We start from the raw sequence: 20429 nt of genomic DNA, 5'->3' as shown, positions 1-20429 counted from the left end.
TTGCTGTGTTTATTAACCTGGCAGTCCTCTCAATGCTCTGTAATCCCAACTGAGGCGGGAGAGAGGTGGCGCCCTTTTAAGCCTGTAGGTTTCCTCTCCTTGGTGGGCGGATCCCCTCTCTCGTGGTGCTGTCTCTGAAAAATCCCGTTACCGGTAAGTAACTTACGACTATACATTTGATGGAGCAATCAAAAAGTTGTACCCCAAAATGGTATTAAAAACGGTCTTAGAAAATTGAAACACAAGCCAAACAATTTGTTTGCAAAGTTTAGAATTTTTTAAAAGCAGTAAAATGTTTTCGTTTTCTTCTGCACCATTTCACTTTATTTGGAATTCATTGCCCTTTTTTTTCTATATGTTGCACAGTAAAGTGAATGGCGTCTTTCAAAAATGCTGTAATTTTGTCCCACAAAGTACACCTCAACCCTGCTGTATTGAATAGTGTCTGTGTTATTCACTATGTGATATGTGTTTTTTTATTGTATACTAATGTATAGTGACTAGTGATGATTGAGCGTGTTCTATGAACCCATTCAGCGAGCACGCTAACAGCCGTGACACTTGCAGGCACGGCGACCTTAAAAGAAATGCCGAGCATGCCAAAATACTCGGCGAGCACCTGAGCGTGCTCGCCGAAGGGGTTGATAGAACACGCTCGATCATCACTAATAGTGACCAGATGCCTCTAAGGAATCTTTTTTGGCCTCTGTTTTACTGGTGCTTGAAGTGCAAATTTTTGTAGCTCTAATGATTAAGTAATATGCAACTATGTGAACTGCAATTGCCAATTAACAATTTAAGGGTATCCATCAGATATACCCCTCCCTCCAATTCCCATTCATGACCATGCAGGATTTGGAAAGCTAAATCCATAGACACCTCTATATCTTTTATCTGTTGCTGCATTTCTGAGTGCTCTGGGTGTAACGGAGCACTAACCAAGCCTCAGCCTTCCAAGGTTGCTTCCCTGCCCAGCACCAGCCTCTTTATCTTGATTGATAGCTCACTGTCAGTTTTTTGGGACGTCAGGCACCAAGCAAGGAAAATCAGTGAGCTAGACACTAGCACTGGGAACTTTCCCTCCGTACATAAACAAAACATAAACCAAAAAAAAAGCAATTTGGCACGTTACTTAATTTATGTAGATTTATAGAATGAAATGTTGGATTTCGTACGAGCTCGATCCATGTTTTTCACAGAGCTCATATCTATTATAGTCTAGGGCTGTTCACATATTTCTGCGGACCGCGTATTTTTCACCGAAACACGTTGACCTGTCGGACTTTGATCCAAATCAAAGTTTAGAGCTTCTCGGATGCAAAACAAAGCTGATGAAAGTCTGAATGAGGCCTTACTCTATTATTTATTTTTTAAGCAGCGTTCATTCCAGGCTGCTGTACACATGAAGAGGGTTTACACACCTAAAATACATATATAAAACACAGAAACAAGCTACCATTGACAGACTAGTATGGAGGGAGACACTGCCACTACGATCTAACAGTGTGGATTCTGGTGTCTCGCTCCTTCCCTCAGGTTGTATGCCAAAAGCCTCCTCCAATAAGCAAGTTCTGGACAAGCTGCAGGTGGAGAGGGAGTGCGGGATTACGGTGAAGGCCCTGACTGCGTCTCTGTTTTACACTTACGAGGGAAAGAAGTATCTCCTGAACCTGATCAACACTCCGGTGAGTGTGACGTTTCTTCTTGATTTGTTTCTCTGTGGTCTTGTTGCGGATGTTCAACTGGTCACGGCGGTCGCGTGACCTGTCACATAACTAAATGATGTCATGGAAGGTCCTTTCACACCAACGCGAGCCGTACAAGAGACCGGACGCAGTGGAGAAAAGACCGGGGGCCATCAGAAGGTAAGTATAATGTTATTTTCTCCAATCCCCTCCATGACAGCACACCTGGAGGTAGCCTCCCCATCCTAATTAGGGACAGGAAAACAAGAGGTTAAATAGCCCCTTCCCGCTACAATCCCCAGTGTTTTCCTGTCCCTATGGGATGAAGACGTTACCTGGGGTGCCTGCAGCCGGCAAGCAGGGCCCTATTAAATTTACCTGCCGGGCTGCAGCTCCCGTGTCTCCTTGAGAGCGGGACCCCCCACACACACACTCGCCTGCGTGTAAAGCCGAGTAGGGTTTTGGGGGCTGGGGGCCTCCTGTAGCTCCCCGGCCGGAGTCTCCTCTGTCCTCCATGGCGGCGTGCCGGAAGTCAGGCTTTTGGCCAGCGGGACGTCACTTCTGGTGTGTTCCACCGTGGAACGCATGGGGCCGCGGCGGGAAATTCAAAAGGAGAAGCCGCGGTTTGCCCTGAAAATGAGGATCCTTCACCAGATAGGTGAAAATTTGGCACTGGATCTCGGTCTCCCCTATAAAAGACCCAGATGAGAAGACTCCATTAAGGTAGGACAGAATATTCTGCTACTATGGAGGGTGCTGTTCCAAAGCCTGCGTCTGCAGAGCCCAGCGCTAACCCGGCCCCAGTAAGTACTAGGTCCTAGGTTATTCCCCACTCTCTTTTGAGCAGGATCCTAAATATATTTTAAATCTCCCCTTTTTTTATTTTTAATTTAGGGAGACAAGGATCCGGCACCGACAGTGGGAGAAAGCACTACAGTTTGCAAATGTGCCATCTGTATAAAAAAGCTGGCTTCAGGGCATAAGAAACCCCTATGCTGGAAATGCACTGACAACATTGTGAAGGAAGAACAGCCTTTCCTTATGGAAGAAGTCAGGGGAATGGTTCGGCAGGAAATACAATCTTCCCTAGCCTCCTTCTCACAAGCCAGAGCTGAAGGTCCATCTCCCCCCAAAAGGAGAAAATATACGGTTAGGGAGACCTCTGATTCAGAATTAGGGTCTATGGAGGAACCGGAAGAAGGGGTCCTAAGTGAAGATCATGAGGAAGATAGGAAATATTACTTTTCGTCTGAGAATATGGAGGAATTGTTGTCGCAGGTGAGAGACACGATGCAGGTGGAAGAGGAGAAGGAAACCCGTACAGTTCAGGATGAAATGTTTGGCGGTCTGAAATCCAAGAAGAAGGTAGTGTTCCCTGTGCATGACAACATTTGGAGTATTATTTTGGATGAATGGGAGTCACCTGAGAAAAGGCTTAGTATGGCAGGAGAAATGAAGGATAGATTCCCTCTAGATGAAAAGGCGGCTAAGCTATGGATGGAAGTCCCGAAGGTTGATGTACAGGTGGCAAGGGTTGCGAAGAAAACAACCCTTCCCTTTGAAGACTCGTCACAGCTCAAAAATCCTATGGATAGGAAGATGGACAGCCTTCTAAGGAAGGCATGGGAAACATCGGCGGCTTCACTGAAGACTAATATCGCTTCAACTTGTGTAGCTCGTTCCATGTTCCTCTGGCTCCAACAACTAGAGGAACATCTCTGGAAAGGTACCACTCAAGAGGACCTCCTAGCATCTCTTCCTTTTCTGCAGAAGGCCACTGGATTCCTAGCGGATGCCTTGGCGGAGTCGGTCAAGATTGCGGCAAGATCGGCAGCATTATCAAATTCTATGAGAAGAGCTCTGTGGTTGAAGATGTGGAGTGGGGACAACGCATCAAAATCTAAGCTTTGTTCCATTCCATTTAAAGGAGAGTATATGTTTGGGGCGGTGCTAGACGAGTTGTTGGAGAAAGCATCCGACAAGAAGAAGTCTCTGCCAGAGCCAAAGAATCCAAAAAGTTTCAGAAAGAGACCATTTCTTCTCCCTCAACAACAACAGCAGCAAGCATTTCAGTACAGAGGCAAGGGTAAAACTGGTCGCTGGAGTTACACAAAAGGGGGAAGAGGTAGGAATATCTTTCAAGGTTCTAGGCAGGACAGACAATGACGCCAAGAAGGTAGGAGGCAGAATTGCGAGCTTCCTTCCTCAATGGCAGCTTATTGATTGGAAAAGGATTTGTTGTGGCAACAGTAGACCAGCCAGAGGCTTACTACCACGTGCCAATTCATCCGGATTACAGAAAATTTCTCAGATTTGCTGTAACTCAGAACCGAGAGGTACTTCATTTTCAATTCAATGTACTCCCCTTCGGCATTTCGTCAGCACCCCGCCTGTTTACAAAGATCATGGCAGAGGTAGTAGGTTTATCTAAGGAAACTGAATATCTGCATCGTCCCATATTTAGACAATTTTTTGGTGATGGTTCCCTCGGTTTCAAGTTTGGAAAGAGACTTCCAGATGACCCTCCAGATCCTGGAATCCTTGGGATGGTTGATAAACTACCAAAAGTCAGATCTGATTCCCTCCACCAGGAAGACCTCCTTGGGAATTCTCCTGGATTCTCAGCAACAAGCCTCTTTTCTGCCAAAAGAGAAGCAGATTCAGTTGAGGTCGAAAGTTTATGCACTAAAGAACCAGAGAGGAGTGTCATTAAGATTCGCCATGTCCGTCCTCGGGTCCATGACCTCATTTATTTAGGCGGTACCTTGGGCTCAAGCGCATTCAAGGGTCCTTCAAAACTACATCCTTTCCTGTTGGGACAGATCTCCAAGTTCCCTCTCCAACAGAATTCATCTGCCAGAGAAGGTGAAAGCATCTTTAAATTGGTGGCTCTGTCCAGGAAATCTGGAGAAAAGTTCAGCATGGATTCAACTTCCCTTGTTATCTGTCAAAACAGACGCAAGCAAAAGAGGATGGGGAGCAGTAGTCTCCCACGTGGCCTTCCAAGGGGTCTGGTCGCAAGAAATAGCAGAGCAGTACTCAAACTTAAGAGAAATGAAAGTGGTGGAAGAAACCCTATGGGCAGCCACTACTGTGCTTCAGGGGTCGAATGTCAGAGTCTACTCGGACAATATGACAACTATAGCCCACTTGAGACATCAGGGAAGTACAAGAAACAGGAGGTTACAGATGATCTCCGAAAGGATCTTCCACTGGGCGGAGCATAATCTACTATCCTTATCGGCTCTGCATCTGAGGGGCTCCGACAACTATCATGCAGATCTTCTGAGCAGAAAATACATTCATCCAGGGGAGTGGCGCATGAACTCGAAGATATTTCAGATGATTGTTCAAAAGTGGGAATACCCAGATGTGGACCTGTTTGCGAACCAGGAAAACGCAAAAGTAAGAGCCTTTTTCTCTTTGAAACCCGAGGATTCAGCAACAGGGATAGATGCATTCGCTCACCCTTGGAAAGTTGGGCTCGCTAATGCTTTTCCCCTGATTCTGTTAATACCAAGGACTTTACAAAAAATCAGGTCGGAAGGGCTCAAGACTATCCTAATAGCTCCAATGTGGCCAAAAAGAGCATGGTTCGGAACATTGAGCAGTCTAAGAATGGATGATCCATTGATGCTTTCTCGAATCCACGATCTGCTGCATTAGGGCCAGATTTTCCATCCGGCCCCTCAGAATTTGGCTCTAGCAGCTTGGCTTCTGAGACCACCCTCTGAAAAGCCAGAGGCTTCTCAGTACAGGTGATCCAAATGTGGCGCCCTGCTGTGCATTGGTGCCACAGAACCCAGAAGGGTGCATGGATGGATTTCTCCACAAGAGGCCCTCACTAGATACAAACACCTCTACCTTCCAACTCATACCAGCAGAGGGAGCCCAGATAGGGATATATATAGGGAAGGTGGAGCCAGGCAGCTCAGTTGATTAGTGAGTGCTCAGAGTGAGAGCAGAGCAGGCAGGCTGAGAGAGAGCCTGAGAGCGTGCCGACACTCAGATAGCGGTGAAGACGCAGCACATCAGCTGCCTAGTAGTGAGGGCCCCGAGTGTGGCCGACGGCAAGGAGAAAAAGGGGAGTGAAACCAAGGGGGCAGAGGAGCACAATAAGCTCACCCCATTATATCTACCGGACACCGGATCCGCGCCTACAGGGACCCTTTACACCCAGTGGGGATAACCGGAATCCCAGGAGGACTACAAGTCCCTGACAAACCTGAAGGCTAGACACACACAGGATCAGGAACCACGAAGGCCCCGACATCCAGGGAAAGTGGTTACCAACCAGAGGTCCTATTTCTGAGCATCTGGTGAAGTAAAAGCAGGACACATAAGCTAGGCCCAGTTGCAGGCTGGCCAGGAGCATACATAGGGACAGACACGGATCAGGAGGCCCTATACCTGCTCCCTGGGGAGAAGTCCAAAAGTGCGCCCTTCATCTGGAGTACCCTGGACCGTACCTAACAGCTGTACCAGTAAAGGAAATGAAGCAAATCCCCTGTCTCTGTCCGTTACTCCTGCTGTGCCATCGCTTTCCCTGCACCACAATGCTCAGCGCAACCTGCATCATTTATACTGCCCTGAGGCCTGCTCCACCTGTGGGGAGCCGTTCCATCTCAAGCTGTCCTGACATCTGCCTCAGAGGACTGTTGCAGCGCTGGTGATCCTCACCAGACACCACAGGTGGCGTCACAACAAATTCCCTACAAATAATTCCTTTTGGCACTGACCGCCCTGGGCCAGCCACCGCGATAATCCCCGCAGGCAGTCTTAGGCCCGGCTGCCGGGTGCCCCGCGACACCCCTGGGGGCGAGTCACATACACTGCAGAAAAGCAGAAAACCAGTCACAATTTCCATCTATGGAAAAATCTAGAAAGCTTTCAAGCTATGGTATGAGCCTCGTCCATTAGATCCCTTTCAGCCTGACGTGGCCAGAATCTTGGATTTCCTACAGAACGGTCTGTCTAAAGGATTAAGACCAAGTCTCGCCTTTAAGTTCCTATTTTGATGCTGATTTGGCCCAAAACAGATGGATTAAGAGGTTCATGATAGCTGCTTCTTGGATTAATCCAACAAGAGCTAAAATAGTTCCACCTTGGGATCTCAACGTAGTTCTTAGAGGCCTAACTATGCATCCTTTCGAGCCAATAGCCAAGGCACACATAGACAAATTGTCTTGGAAAGCGGCATTGCTTATAGCTCTGACTACAGCCAGAAGAGTGAGTGAAATCCAAGCCCTGTCTATCAGAGAGACTTATTGTCGTATTTTGGAGGACAGGATCATCCTCCAGTTGGATCCTTCTTTTCTACGTAAAGTGTCGTCTAATTTTCATATGTCTCAGCCCATAATTCTTCCGTCATTCTGTCAAAATCCATCAAATAGCAAGGAAGAAGAATTCCACGCGTTGGATGTAAGAAGGACTATAATCCGCTATTTGAGGCAGACTGAAACCTGGAGGAAGGATCAGAACCTATTTGTCCAATATGGAAGCCCCAATAAAGGAAAGAAAATTGCAAAAATATGCTAGCAAATTGGATTAAGAAAGCAATTTGTGAAACATACATAGTTCAAGATTTGCCTCCTCTGAAATCTTTGAAAGCTCTTTCTACTAGAGCTATGTGGGTCTCCTGGGCGGAAAAAGCTAGTGCATCCATTGAGCAGATTTGCAGGGCAGCTACATGGTCGTCTGTCCATACCTTTGCTAAACATTATAGACTAGATGTAATATCTAATAGAGACTTAGCATTTGGAAGGAAAGTCCTTCAGGCTGTTGTCGCTCCCTAAAATTCATTCTTTGGTATTACTCCAGGTGTGCTGTCATGGAGGGGATTGGAGAAAATAGAATTAGACTTACCAGTAATTCGGTTTCTAAGACCCTCCACAACAGCATGGGTAGTTCCCTCCATTTCTTTGATTGGAAAAATCCTTAGTGTTAATAAATATTTAGAGCATTCATACTGTGTGGTCCTTTGAAAACACTGGGGATTGTAGCAGGGAGGGGCTATTTAACATCTTGTTTTCCTGTCCTAATTAGGATGGGGAGGCTACCTCCAGGTGTGCTGTCGTGGAGGGTCTTAGAAACAGAATTACCGGTAAGTCTAATTCTATTTTTTTTTTTTTACCATTTTTATTCTTTTTTTTCAACTATTAACTTGTTCACACTATATAAATACATGCCGGTTGCAAGGATTTATATAGTGTGACCAAGTTGTCAAGCACTTTCCAAGTGATGCTAAAATCGCTTGGAAAGCGGTTGACAACCCGCATGCGGACATGCATGTGAAAAATGCTTCACTTACGTTTGTCCCTGGCAGGAAAAACGCATGTAAAATCTGCATGCGTTTTTTCTGCCAGGGAGATGCAGAAACACTCAGGAAAAATCCGGAGCATTTCTGCATCGTGGGCATGTGGCGCCCCTGAGGGTTCAGTCGCCACAGAGGTACTGCACCTCACCCAGAGGTGTGGTGTCTCCCTTCACTCAGGTAAGATGGGAGTGCTGCAGAGAACCCCCCAAAACACCTGCATCCAACATTACACTGCTTCAGACCGGCTGGAAGGGCAACATGCAGAGCGCAGCTGCTGAGCCCTGTCCCTGGCTGGAGTGGGGGAAACCCAAAGGTAGGGGGAACCAGTAGTGGGTGTGGGTGGAGGAAGCAGTTAGAAGGAGCACACAGTAGGTATATAATGGGAAGCAATCTTAGGGTGGCAGTTCAGAACAGAATGGTCAGTCAGTACAGTACAGACGGTCAGTGAGGACTGTCTGGGAGCAGAGGCTCAGCAGGAGCTCTGCTCCACAAGAAGGGCCCGGGATAGAGGCCCCGGAGGGGAGAAGGGAGTAGGCTCCATTCTAAGAAGGGATCCGAGGGGTACGGCGCGTGCAGGACAGCACCCATACGCCCCGCATCTGTCAGAAGACAGAGGGATCGGTTGCCCCATTCTAATCTCCAGGGGGTCAGGTTGGTCCCGGATCCGACGTACAGGAAGGACTTCAGCATACCCGAGCGGGATTGAGAGTGGGCAGCGCAGGGCAGCAGGGAGAAGGACCTAGTGTGAAGACGGTCAAAGTAGGAACACGAGAAAGTGGGGTTCTGCCAAGCATTCCTAAACTTCCTGAAGAAGGATTGAACCCCTGCCAGGGTGAACACGGCGCAACGTGGGAGGCCTTCACCTGTAACTTGCACTTTTGTGTTTCCTGAAGAACTGTGAATTAAAATCTTGGACGACTGCACTGAGTTGCCTCCGTCTATTCCTTCACTGGTGCCATTTCCCTCCCTGCACTACAACGCCCAGCGCACCCTCCATCTATTTACACTGCCCTGAGGCCCGCTCCACCTGTGGGGAGCCGTTCCATCTCTAGCTGCCCTAACATCTGCCTCAGAGGACTGTTGCAGCGCTGGTGATCCTCACCAGACACCACAGGTGGCTTCACGACAAATCCTATAAATAATCCCTTTTGCACTGACCGCCCCGGGCCAGCCACCGTGATATTCCCCAAAGCAGCCATACGGCCCGGCTGCCGTGTGCCCCGCGGCCCAGGGGGCAGCGAGTCACCACTTGGCGTCACGAACAGGATACGTGACCAGCCTGCCATCTGCGGGTAATGTGCGCCTAAAGAAGTGTTTTCTGCCTTGAATGTGGCGCCCGCCCCAGAAGAACGGGCGCCATTATGTGCGTGCTAAAGAACAACAGAATGGAACCTCCCGTTGTGGGCCGGGTCCCAGAATGGCTCCAAAAGCAGTCCCTGCCCCTTGCAACAGTGACTGTCCGCATAGATGTGTCCGTCAAAGCGGGGAGGCCGACACAGGGAGTGACCGACAGCAAAGTGCCATGGGACCGCCCCCGAAAGAGGAGAGGCGGTGGAGAGAAGCTGCGTAAAGACTGGGAGGTGTCAGGCCGAGCTGACGCAGTCGCGGGAGCAGGTCGGAGTGATGTCCCTGTCCCAAATGCGGCTGGCGCTGCTCCATCCCTGGTCCCCCTGCAGCCTGAGGCTGATGACCAGGCTGGGTCAGCCTGCAGAAACCAGGGGTTCCCCCGGAGGGGGCCCCACTGTTAAACTGTTTTAGTTAACTGGACTGTACATAAGTTGCCCGGAAGGGTGCAGTTGACTTCATGTTTGCTACCCAGTTACCCGTCAGGGTACAGAGACTGACAGGCTGAGGACTGTGAGAAGCCGGACGTTGACATTGTACATAGTTTAGCACTTCTTAAAGTGCATCCTATTGGTTTTATAATTACAAATATACCTCAGAACAAAAACCCGTTTGGCGTGGCGGAAGACGAGGTCCAGGATTGGATCGTCTATGCCCTGCAGCCATGCCCAGGGCCTACGTTGAGGGTTTGTGGACGGGTCCCTCATGCTGCTACTGTTGCACCCTGGTGCTGGAACTGTCTTGAAAATTGTTTTATATGACAATACTCTTATGATGTTTTATAATGTAACCAGTAACGTTAAAAAGGGAAGAAATGTTGTTTTATGGTCAAATATGCTGATGCATCTTAAAAATTTTGCATGTCAGTTATGCCTGGTTTTGCTCTGTTCCAGCCCGCGGACGTGCTGTGTTTTACCGGGGGGGGGAATGTGGCGCCCCTGAGTGTTCAGTCGCCACAGTGGTACTGCACCTCACCCAGAGGTGTGGTGTCTCCCTTCACTCAGGTAAGATGGGAGTGCTGCACAGAACCCCCCAAAACACCTGCATCCAACATGCAGAGTGCAGCTGCTGAGCCCTGTCCCTGGCTGGAGTGGGGGGAACCCAAAGGTAGGGGGAACCAGTAGTGGGTGTGGGTGGAGGAAGCCGTTAGAGGGAGCACTTATACAGAAGGTATATAATGGGAAGCCATCTTAGGGTGGCAGTTCAGAACAGAATGGTCAGTCAGTCTACCATTGGGCCCTATAAGACGTTCTTCATCTCCCGTTGCAGTGGGGTTTTTATTTGTCAAAAAAAAAGACTGGGGGTTGCGCCCCCGCCTTGATTTTCGCGAGTTTAATCGGATCACGGTCTGGGATGCATATCCTCTCCCTCTCATCCCCGACCTCTTTAGAAAAAAATTTGGCTCCTACGATTTGATTAAACTAGACCTCAGGGGGGCTTATAATCTCATTCACATTGAGGAGATGAGTGGAAGATGGCCTTCAATACTCCTGAGGGGCACTATGAAAAGCTTGTGATGGCATTTGGGTTGACTAATGCTCCCGCTTTCTTTCAACACTGTTAGTGACATTTTTAGTCATCTGGCAGGTAGATCACAACAAACCAATCTTGATGACATATTAATTGACTTACCTCCAGTCACATCAGGTACATATCAGGCAGGTCTTACAGATACTCAAAGATAATAAATTATTTGTCAAACCAGAGAAATGTATGTTCTCCATTCAGGGTTAGTTCTTATCATTCACCGTTTTTGCATGGATCTGGCCAAAGTCCGGACGGTACTGGATTGGTATTATATTCAAGACTTAAAGGCATTACAAAGTTTTTTGGGTTTCGCCAGCTACTACTGTAAGTTCATCAAAAACTTTTCGGTAGTGGCCAAACCTCTGATGGACGATTTTGCTAAATAGAAAAAAAAAATTAAGATTTTATTATTTTACTTTCCATTCTTGTAGCTAAACACAATCCAGCTAAGTTTAAAATTGAAATGAAGCCCCTGTACCCCCCTCTCTAGGTGCTTCTGTACCAAGTCTTCCCTGGTCCAGGATGATCTCTATATCACAGGCTCCAGCAATAACCTATTGACACATGATTGTGGCAGCCCTCACGTGCTGATATATCACAGTGCCAATAGAAGTGGGAAGCGGCACAGAAATCACAAAATAAAGGCAGTGTTTGTGGTAATGCAAGAATCCAGCAAGCAGAGTAATCCACACGTCATACAACAGCCCAACATGGATGATGAAAAGCTGCGTCTTCAGGCGTCTGTGTAAGAACATCATATTTTTGTTTTCCTTCCAGAATAAGCACCAAATGGAATAGCTGAATGCCAGGATACGGAGACCGGCGGGGGAAAGGAAAGCGCTGTCCGCTGGATTTTGTGCTGGTTTCACAAGCGGTCACCCTGCAGTTTTCTCCGGATAATGCTGTGGAGACTTTTCACAACACATCTAATAATTGTGAACCTTCCACTCACATGTTTATTATCTTGTCCGCTGGTCAGACTGGGGGGGATGAAAGCTGGACAAGGGATGAAGAATGATCCTTATTACATATAATGGGTGCACTGAGCGATTGTGAAAAGTCGCAGAGGACTGAGAGCAGAAGGGCAGAGGGTTTCCTCTTCCTCACAGGGACCAGCACAGAAGCCGGAGCAGAAGGGCAGAGGGTTTCCTCTTCCTCACAAGGACCAGCACAGAAGCCGGAGCAGAAGGGGAGACAAGGGCTGAGCCACTTACACAGACAGAAAGCTGAGGAGAGGAGGGCATGTTATTACTCCAGGATCCGCTCCATTCATTCCCTATGTGGCATTCAAGTGCTGAGCTCGGCTTTTCCGGAGCCCCATAGAGAATGAATGGAGCAGCAGTTGATTCCTGACTTTCCACTCCTTCCCGATCAGACGATGGCTCGCAGCGGTCAGACCCCACGATCAGTAAGTGATCACCGAGCCTGTGGATAAGTGATAACTTGTTTTCTACAGACATCCCCTTTAAGTAATGGAGCATGCCAGCAGAGAAGGTGGGAGGAGGCGCTGGTTACAGGGGAAACTTTACCTCTGGAGGCCGCATTTAGGGCATGTGAGGGGCGGACACTTCCCATATTCATCATTACTGAACCCCCGCTATGTGCGGCTCTTATCTGAGCTGCAGGAGACGCAGCAGTTACTAATCAGCCGCTCTCTGTTCACTTGCAGCCGTCCGAGCTCTGCTGTGCCTGTTAGGGGTGAAGTTCGGGTCCTTCGAGGCATCTACTATGCAGCCTGCACAGCAGATCACAGCCCGAGCACAGCGTCTCCGGGTAAATCTCCACCTTGTGAGTTGCTTCTTGTGCAGCAGCCCCATGCAAGTTGCTCTGCTCTCCTCGGCCAGCTCCTGCTGAATACTGAGCTCCTCTGCCCAATCTAGGAGCTCAATAGCCCTGATCACGTCAGTGGTAGCCCAACGCTGCTGGATCAGATTTACAAATGGCAAACTAATCAGCCCTAGGTATTTCTAATATGTGCAGAGCAGGCGACATAAGTCTGACCGGTGTCCTCATAGACCTTTCCTCAGCCGGGGTCTAATAGGAGCAGTAAAATGGCCGTCATGGGGTCCATTGTTAGATCTCAGCTGCCATAGAAACTCATTGGCACCATGATCATGCCTCCCTCTCCTGTCTAAAGTGCCTAAATGCTGTGGAAGCCCCCTACTGTGTCATACAATGGATTAAGCTGCCAGGATCAAGGTTGGCTCCACTGTGGGCAGCTGAGGCAGGAGCAGGACTGTGTTACACAGCCACACTTCTGCCGCAGATCTTGTAAGGACCTGCCTGATGATAATGTGTCCTATAGAGCAGGTCTTGGTACCGGACTGCCCTGTACATATTTACCACTAGCTGGGAACCAGTTACTTACAAGGTCTAGTTTCGAATGTGTTTCCAGGATCTGTAGTTATCAGCATTTTATCCTTAAGGCCGAGTTATAATATCACTGTAACACTCTCGCCCTGTACCTGTATACTTGCCCTGTGTGCTGCACAAAAGTATATAACAAAATGTGTGTACACAGATATCTCCTGAATGGTATTACTGCTAGATCTCCTGTACATAGAAATATGAGGTTCTTAGCGCACATTTTGAGCAAATTGTGCGAGCCCATCTGCCAACGTCAAGGCGACCTCTTCAGATGGGTCCCTACACTAACATTACACTAACTTACTAACTGGGACTAGTTTTTTGTATTATTATTATTACCACCATTTTTACTATTTATTATTATTGCATTAATGCAATTAATTGTAACTGTTATAAAACGAATTAAAAAAATGTAATTCTAATTTTTTTTTATTAATCTTGTGATTCTAATAATGGTATTACTAAAATCCCTATGCCTAAAGCTGTTGATCCAGAAGAAGGCAAAAACCCCAGGACACCTTCAGCCAATTTGTGTCACAGGGGAAAAATTCCTTCTTGACCCCGGGAAAAGGCGATCAGTCCTAGGACCCTGGATCAAACCTAATAATGTTATTACAAGTTATATAATATTACACTAATTATTGTACTACTGGAGTTATTTTAATTTGTTTTTATAAATCTATTTGATATGGTTATTATTACATTGTGCTATCTTATTACAGTATTATTCTTCTTTCCTTTCACTACTAATACTGCCCTATACCTACAGTGTTGATCCAGAAGAAGGCAAAAACCCCAGGACACCTTCAGCCAATTTGTGTCACAGGGGAAAAATTCCTTCTTGACCCCGGGAAAAGGCGATCAGTCCTAGGACCCTGGATCAAACCTATTAATGTTATTACAAGTTATATAATATTACACTAATTATTGTACTACTGGAGTTATTTTAATTTGTTTTTATAAATCTATTTGATATGGTTATTATTACATTGTGCTATCTTATTACAGTATTATTCTTCTTTCCTATCACTACTAATACTGCCCTATACCTACAGTGTTGATCCAGAAGAAGGCAAAAACCCCAGGACACCTTCAGCCAATTTGTGTCACAGGGGAAAAATTCCTTCTTGACCCCGAGAAAAGGCGATCAGTCCTAGGACCCTGGATCACACTGCTATTCTACCTACTACTATTACTACTGTTATTTTATTACTTTCTTACTATTATCACTAGTATTATTACTCATATTACACTAATACGGATATACTACCACTATATTACTACCATCCCTTTCCCCCTAGAGATCTTAAGGTGCAGTTCTGTCCTCCTCCTCCTATTCTGTCCTCCTCCTCTTCCATCCTCCTCCACTTTCGTCCTCCTCCTCTTCCGTCCTCTTCCTCTTCCGTCCTCCTCCTCTTCTGTCCTCCTCCTCTTCTGTCCTCCTCCTCTTCCGTCCTCCTTCTCTTCCATCCTCCTCCTCTTCTGTCCTCCGCCTCTTCCGTCCTCCGCCTCTTCTGTCCTCCGCCTCTTCCGTCCTCCGCCTTTTCCGTCCTCCGCCTCTTCCGTCCTCTTCCTCTTCCGTCCTCTTCCTCTTACGTCCTCCTCCTCTTCGGTCCTCCTCATCTTCCGTCCTCCTCCTCTTCCATCCTCCTTCTCTTCCGTCCTCCACCTCTTCCGTCCTCCGCCTCTTCTGTCCTCTGCCTCTTCCATCCTCCGCCTCTTCCGTCCTCCGCCTCTTCCATCCTCCTTCTCTTCCATCCTCCTCCTCTTCCGTCCTCCTCCTTTTCCGTCCTCCTCTTCTTCTGTCCTCCTCCTCTTCCGTCCTCCGCCTCTTACATCCTCCATCTCTTCCGTCCTCCGCCTCTTCCGTCCTCTTCCTCTTCCGTCCTCCTCCTGAGACGTAATAAATAGCATTAAAGCTGCAGTAATTATTTATATTATATATACACACTGCTCAAAAAAATAAAGGGAACACTCAAATAACACATCCTAGATCTGAATGAATGAAATATTCTCATTGAATACTTTGTTCTGTACAAAGTTGAATGTGTTGACAACAAAATCACACAAAAATCATCAATGGAAATCAAATTTATTAACCAATGGAGGCCTGGATTCGGAGTCACCCCCAAAATTAAAGTGGAAAAACACACTACAGGCTGATCCAACTTTGATGTAATGTCCTTAAAACAAGTCAAAATGAGGCTCAGTATTGTGTGTGGCCTCCACGTGCCTGTATAACCTCCCTACAACGCCTGGACATGCTCCTGATGAGGTTGCGGATGGTCTCCTGTGGGATCTCCTCCCAGACCTGGACTAAAGCATCCACCAACTTCTGGACAGTCTGTGGTGCTACGTGACGTTGGTGGATGGAGTGAGACATGATGTCCCAGATGTGCTCAATGGGATTCAGGTCTGGGGAACGGGCGGGCTAGTCCATAGCTTCAATGCCTTCATCTTGCAGGAACTGCTGACATACTCCAGCCACATGAGGTCTGGCATTGGGCACAACCCCCATCTGTGGACGTCTGGCCCTCATCCCACTCTCATGGAGTCGGTTTCTAACCGTTTATGCAGACACATGCACATTTGTGGCCTGCTGGAGGTCATTTTGCATGGCTCTGGAAGTGCTCCTCCTGTTCCTCCTTGCACAAAGGCAGAGGTAGGGGTCCTGCTGCTGGGTTGTTGCCCTGCTATGGCCCCCTCCACGTCTCCTGGTGTACTGGCCTGTCTCCTGGTAGCGCCTCCAGCCTCTGGACACTACGCTGACAGACGCAGCAAACCTTCTTGCCACAGCTCGCAATGATGTGCCATCCTGGATGAGCTGCACTACCTGAGCAACTTCTGTGGGTTGTAGAGTCCGTCTCATGCTACCACGAGTGTGAAAGCACAACCAACATTCAAAAGTGACCAAAACATCAGCCAGAAAGAATTGGTACTGAGATGTGGTCTGTGGTCTCCACCTGCAGAACCACTCCTTTATTGAGTGTGTCTTGATAATTGCCAATAATTTCCATCTATTGTCTTCCATTTGCACAACAGCATGTGAAATTGATTGTCAATCAGTGTTGCTTCCTAAGTGGACAGTTTGATTTCACAGAAGTTTGATTTACTTGGAGTTATATTCTGTTGTTTAAGTGTTCCCTTTATTTTTTTGAGCAGTGTATATTTTCTCATGTCATGTATTTACTACTAAAAGTAATTTTTTACATTTAGGTTTCATTAAGTGTTTTACACCGACTATTACAGACTTATTGTTTCCCTGCACATTCAAGTTTTGTGTTTTCTTTGGGCATAGATCAGCTAATAGGCACTCAGGAAAAAAAAACAGATGAAAGATCTACAAACTCTCCCTTAAGACTAAGGAGCTCACTGATAGATTCTCAGTTAGCTAATTTTGCAGCCAGCAATAGACAGTGCAGCACAGATGCTACAGAAGGCAACATTTTTAATGAAACTCAATTACAGAAATCGATTTTAGCCCCAAATACTTGCATTAAAGTAAAAAAAATGGCCCCAAAGCTGGACAACCGCTTTAACTCCTTACCAACATCTGCCGTACATGTCTGGTATAAGTCAGTAGCGGGTGTATGGAGCAGGGTCAGCTCGCCCCGTACATGGCAGATAATGGCTGTGACAAACAACCAGGACCTGCCTCTAACAGCTGTGAGTGGAGCGAAGATCTGCCCACCACTGTTAACCTGTTCAGTGCTGCTGTCAATCTCTAACAGCAGCATTAACAGTGCGCCAGCATTGGGACGCGTCGTTCCATACGCCCACCGGCGCTCCTGTGACGCGATCATAGGGCGCCGATGGACTGCTATGACATCCGGGGGTCTGCTGAAGCCTCCGTGCCTGTCATCATAAAGCTTCATTTGGGCTGTAAAGAAGACCGTGGTTTTGCTATATGGAGCATTACTGTGGTATCGCTGTATATAGCACAAGCAATCAGATGATGTATACAAATACAGTGAAAAAAAGTATATATATATTTATTAAAACCCCACACGTTCAACTCACCTCCCACTAAAAATAAAGATAATAAAAATATACACATTTTGTGGTTTGGTCTCTTTCAGAGAAATACAATCTATCAAAATATAAAAAAAAAAAAGATCAGTGAACACAGAAAAAAATTCAAAAAGACAAAATTGCATTTTTTCGTTCGCCTCAATACTGCAGAAAATCCTGTAAGAAGCGATGACCATGACATTTGTGTCCCAAAATGTTATCAATAAAGTCCTCTTGCCCTTCAAAAAATAAGCCCCCACACAGCTCCATCAACCCGGAAACTGAAAATGTTTCGGGTCTCAGAAAAAATGGTGACAGCATCAAAAAAAAGTTTTTTTCTTTTGCCAAAACTAGTGGAGAAGTTTGGTCTTGCTGTAATCACACTGAGGAGTAGGATCCTATTACCAGGTCATTTTTACCACACAATGTGCGCCGTTAAAACCGTTCCCAGAAAAACAATGTCAGGCTTTTTTTCCGCACTTTTACTGCACTTGAAATGTTTTTCCCGTTTTCTAGGACTATGTGGTAAATGAATGGTGTCATTTATAAGGACAGCTCATCCTACAAAATAACAAGACCTCACACTATGTGGACAGATATCAAAAAGTTAGAAAAGTTGGAAAAAGCGGAGGAAAAAACAGAAAAAAAACATAAATTGGTTATGTCGGGAAGGGGTAAAGCTGAAGAAACGCATGTAAGAGCAGAATATGGAGGAAGGTCAGATATCACAGACTGGTGGATACTACCTGCTCCATCGCTGGCAGAATACTCCACCCCCATGGTGTCCGCTGATATCTTCTCTTGTAGCAACGTCTCCAAACTCTATAAAACATCGGGAACAGTCAGCAGAGGGTTTGATGATTGGCTCATATTGGCGATATACTCAGGGGCATTACTGGGGCCAGGGAAGATTGGGAATGAATAGCGTATTGACTGTTAGAGATGTGATCTCTTCCATTAAAGGGGATGTCTAGTTGGAACAAGTTATCACTGATCTCTGGATAGGTGATGACCTGTCCCAGTGGGAGCACCCCTTTATTATGTGGTATATATGGAGGATGTGATATCATGCAGAGTTCTAGCAGTATTACACTTCGGTCCGTTCTGCGTGCATCTGGGCCATTCCCTATGGAGGAGCGGAGCTGGGGGAAATATCAGGATCTCGTCGCTGGATCCATCCAGATGGGAGATGTAACGAGTGCAGCGCCCCCCACTGGTGTCTCAGCGTATTATGTGTTGGGGAATAATAACTTATTGTCTGGTAAATGTGCTGATTCCTGTGAGTTGTGGTCGCTGAGTGCGTGTGATGGGATGTGGCTCCGTCCGTTATATTATATCACGTCTTATACCTATAATCTCTCGCTGATCGCAGGTGTCTGTCTTCACACTCAGATGAGAAGGAACAAACTGACGATATAGGACTTTTTTTTTTTTTCAAAATTCAAACCGAGCAATCCTATTGGCCGAGTATGAATGCAGTTACCATGGTGACAGAAGTAGCAGCAGATTTAAAGGGACAAAACACTAATATTGTACTAAAGTGTATTTTATTATATATTGCACATAACTGACTGGGTACACCTTGGTGTGGGTGGGATGGCTTTTTTTAAATCAAAAACCATGTTTACTAAGTACCCTATATTATATATATTCACTATTGCTTTTTACTTACTTATAGCAGGGTATGTGCTCATATTGTTTCTATCCTAAGTTTATCTATTTTCTAATAGAGACATGACCAGTCCTCTTTAGAATTTTATAGTGACCCCATTGAGGTCATGGACTGATATTGGGGATTGCAGAGTTGGGGCAAGGTGACAGGTGACAATAAGTGACATCAAATGAAGGCTATGGTGCATACACAGTACATCAGTCGTGTTATTTCACAGAAATGCTGTTCTATAAAACACAAAATATCTTCATATGGTGAGGAGTTGTGTTGTGTTTTCATCATTTACATTCTAGCGTGGTGATCAATAAAATGTAAAATTCCTATTAAATAATTACTGAATGACAGTAGCCTGTATCCCTGGAGGACAAGTCATTTACCGCTTCACCAGGTTTGATGTTCTAATGCATTTAGATGTTTCAGTATTTGTATATATGTATATATATATTTTTTTCCCCTCTTAAGGGTATTCAAGCGCAGACAGTGACCAACTTATTCCTCGCCTTTGAAGCACAGCTTTCAATTATTCCTGTCGTAAACAAGGTAAAAAGCTTAGAGCCGAACACTATCAGACTCCTTCAGTCCCGCAGCAGGTAAATCTGTGAACATCGCCGGCACTCCTGCTGTTCCTAGTACCGATCCCTCTATGAGCGGCTGTGCAGTAATGAAGGCAGGATTCACCCCAAACTTGCTCGTCTTTTTTTTCGATTTCCAGTTCTGGTAATTAGTTATACACATGTGTATATCCAGTGGTCAACTCAAAACCTGTGTATGGAAAATGAATTGTTTGCTGTATGCATCGCATTTGTAGGATGCACACTGTTCATTTCATTATGGAGCGGAGTAGGAGGAGACTTTCATTACTGTTCCCTTTACTTCCTCCCTGCTGATAGGAAATGCCATGCTGTTTGCTTGTGTCCTGTGATTACAGCAGCCTGCAACAGTTTTCAAGCGTGCACTTCCCGGCTCAGGCATCAAGCAGTAAATGATAAAATTAAAACGCTGCTATCCCTTTGTTAGTCACTTTTTTATCTTCTTCCCCCTTCTACGAATGCTGTAGTCCGTTATTCTAGAACTGCTCTAAAATGGTTCTCTCTGGAGTGTTGGGATTTGGGTTTAGGGTGGGTTAGGGAATTGAAGTTCAGATACTTTGTTCATGTTTTATACTATGGAATTACTATGTCATGTATGTTATTTGAAAGATGGAAAATTTGTATTTGGAGTTTTTCAATAAAAATTATTTGATTAAAAAAAAATCATGAAATTAAAATTCCTCCCGTTCTTGAGAAAGAATAGGATTTTTACTAAGAGGTAAATTGCACGTTCCTTGTTTTACAGGCACTTTACATTTTTGCTAGTTTTGTGCGATTACACAATTCCTTTTAAAGGCCAGTGCCAGTTGTACATCTCTCCCTAAACTCTTGTTCAGCACTATATTTTATGCCAGTTTTATTATATGGTTTCTAGATTTTGTCCAGCTTTGATAAATAATTAGTATTTATACTTTTGC

This window comes from Phyllobates terribilis, unplaced genomic scaffold (genome assembly GCF_046119375.1).
Source record: "Phyllobates terribilis strain yellow unplaced genomic scaffold, ASM4611937v1 Scaffold_244__1_contigs__length_2968133, whole genome shotgun sequence".
NCBI classification, from domain to species: domain Eukaryota; kingdom Metazoa; phylum Chordata; class Amphibia; order Anura; family Dendrobatidae; genus Phyllobates; species Phyllobates terribilis.
Note: the sequence above shows the minus strand (reverse complement) of the source record.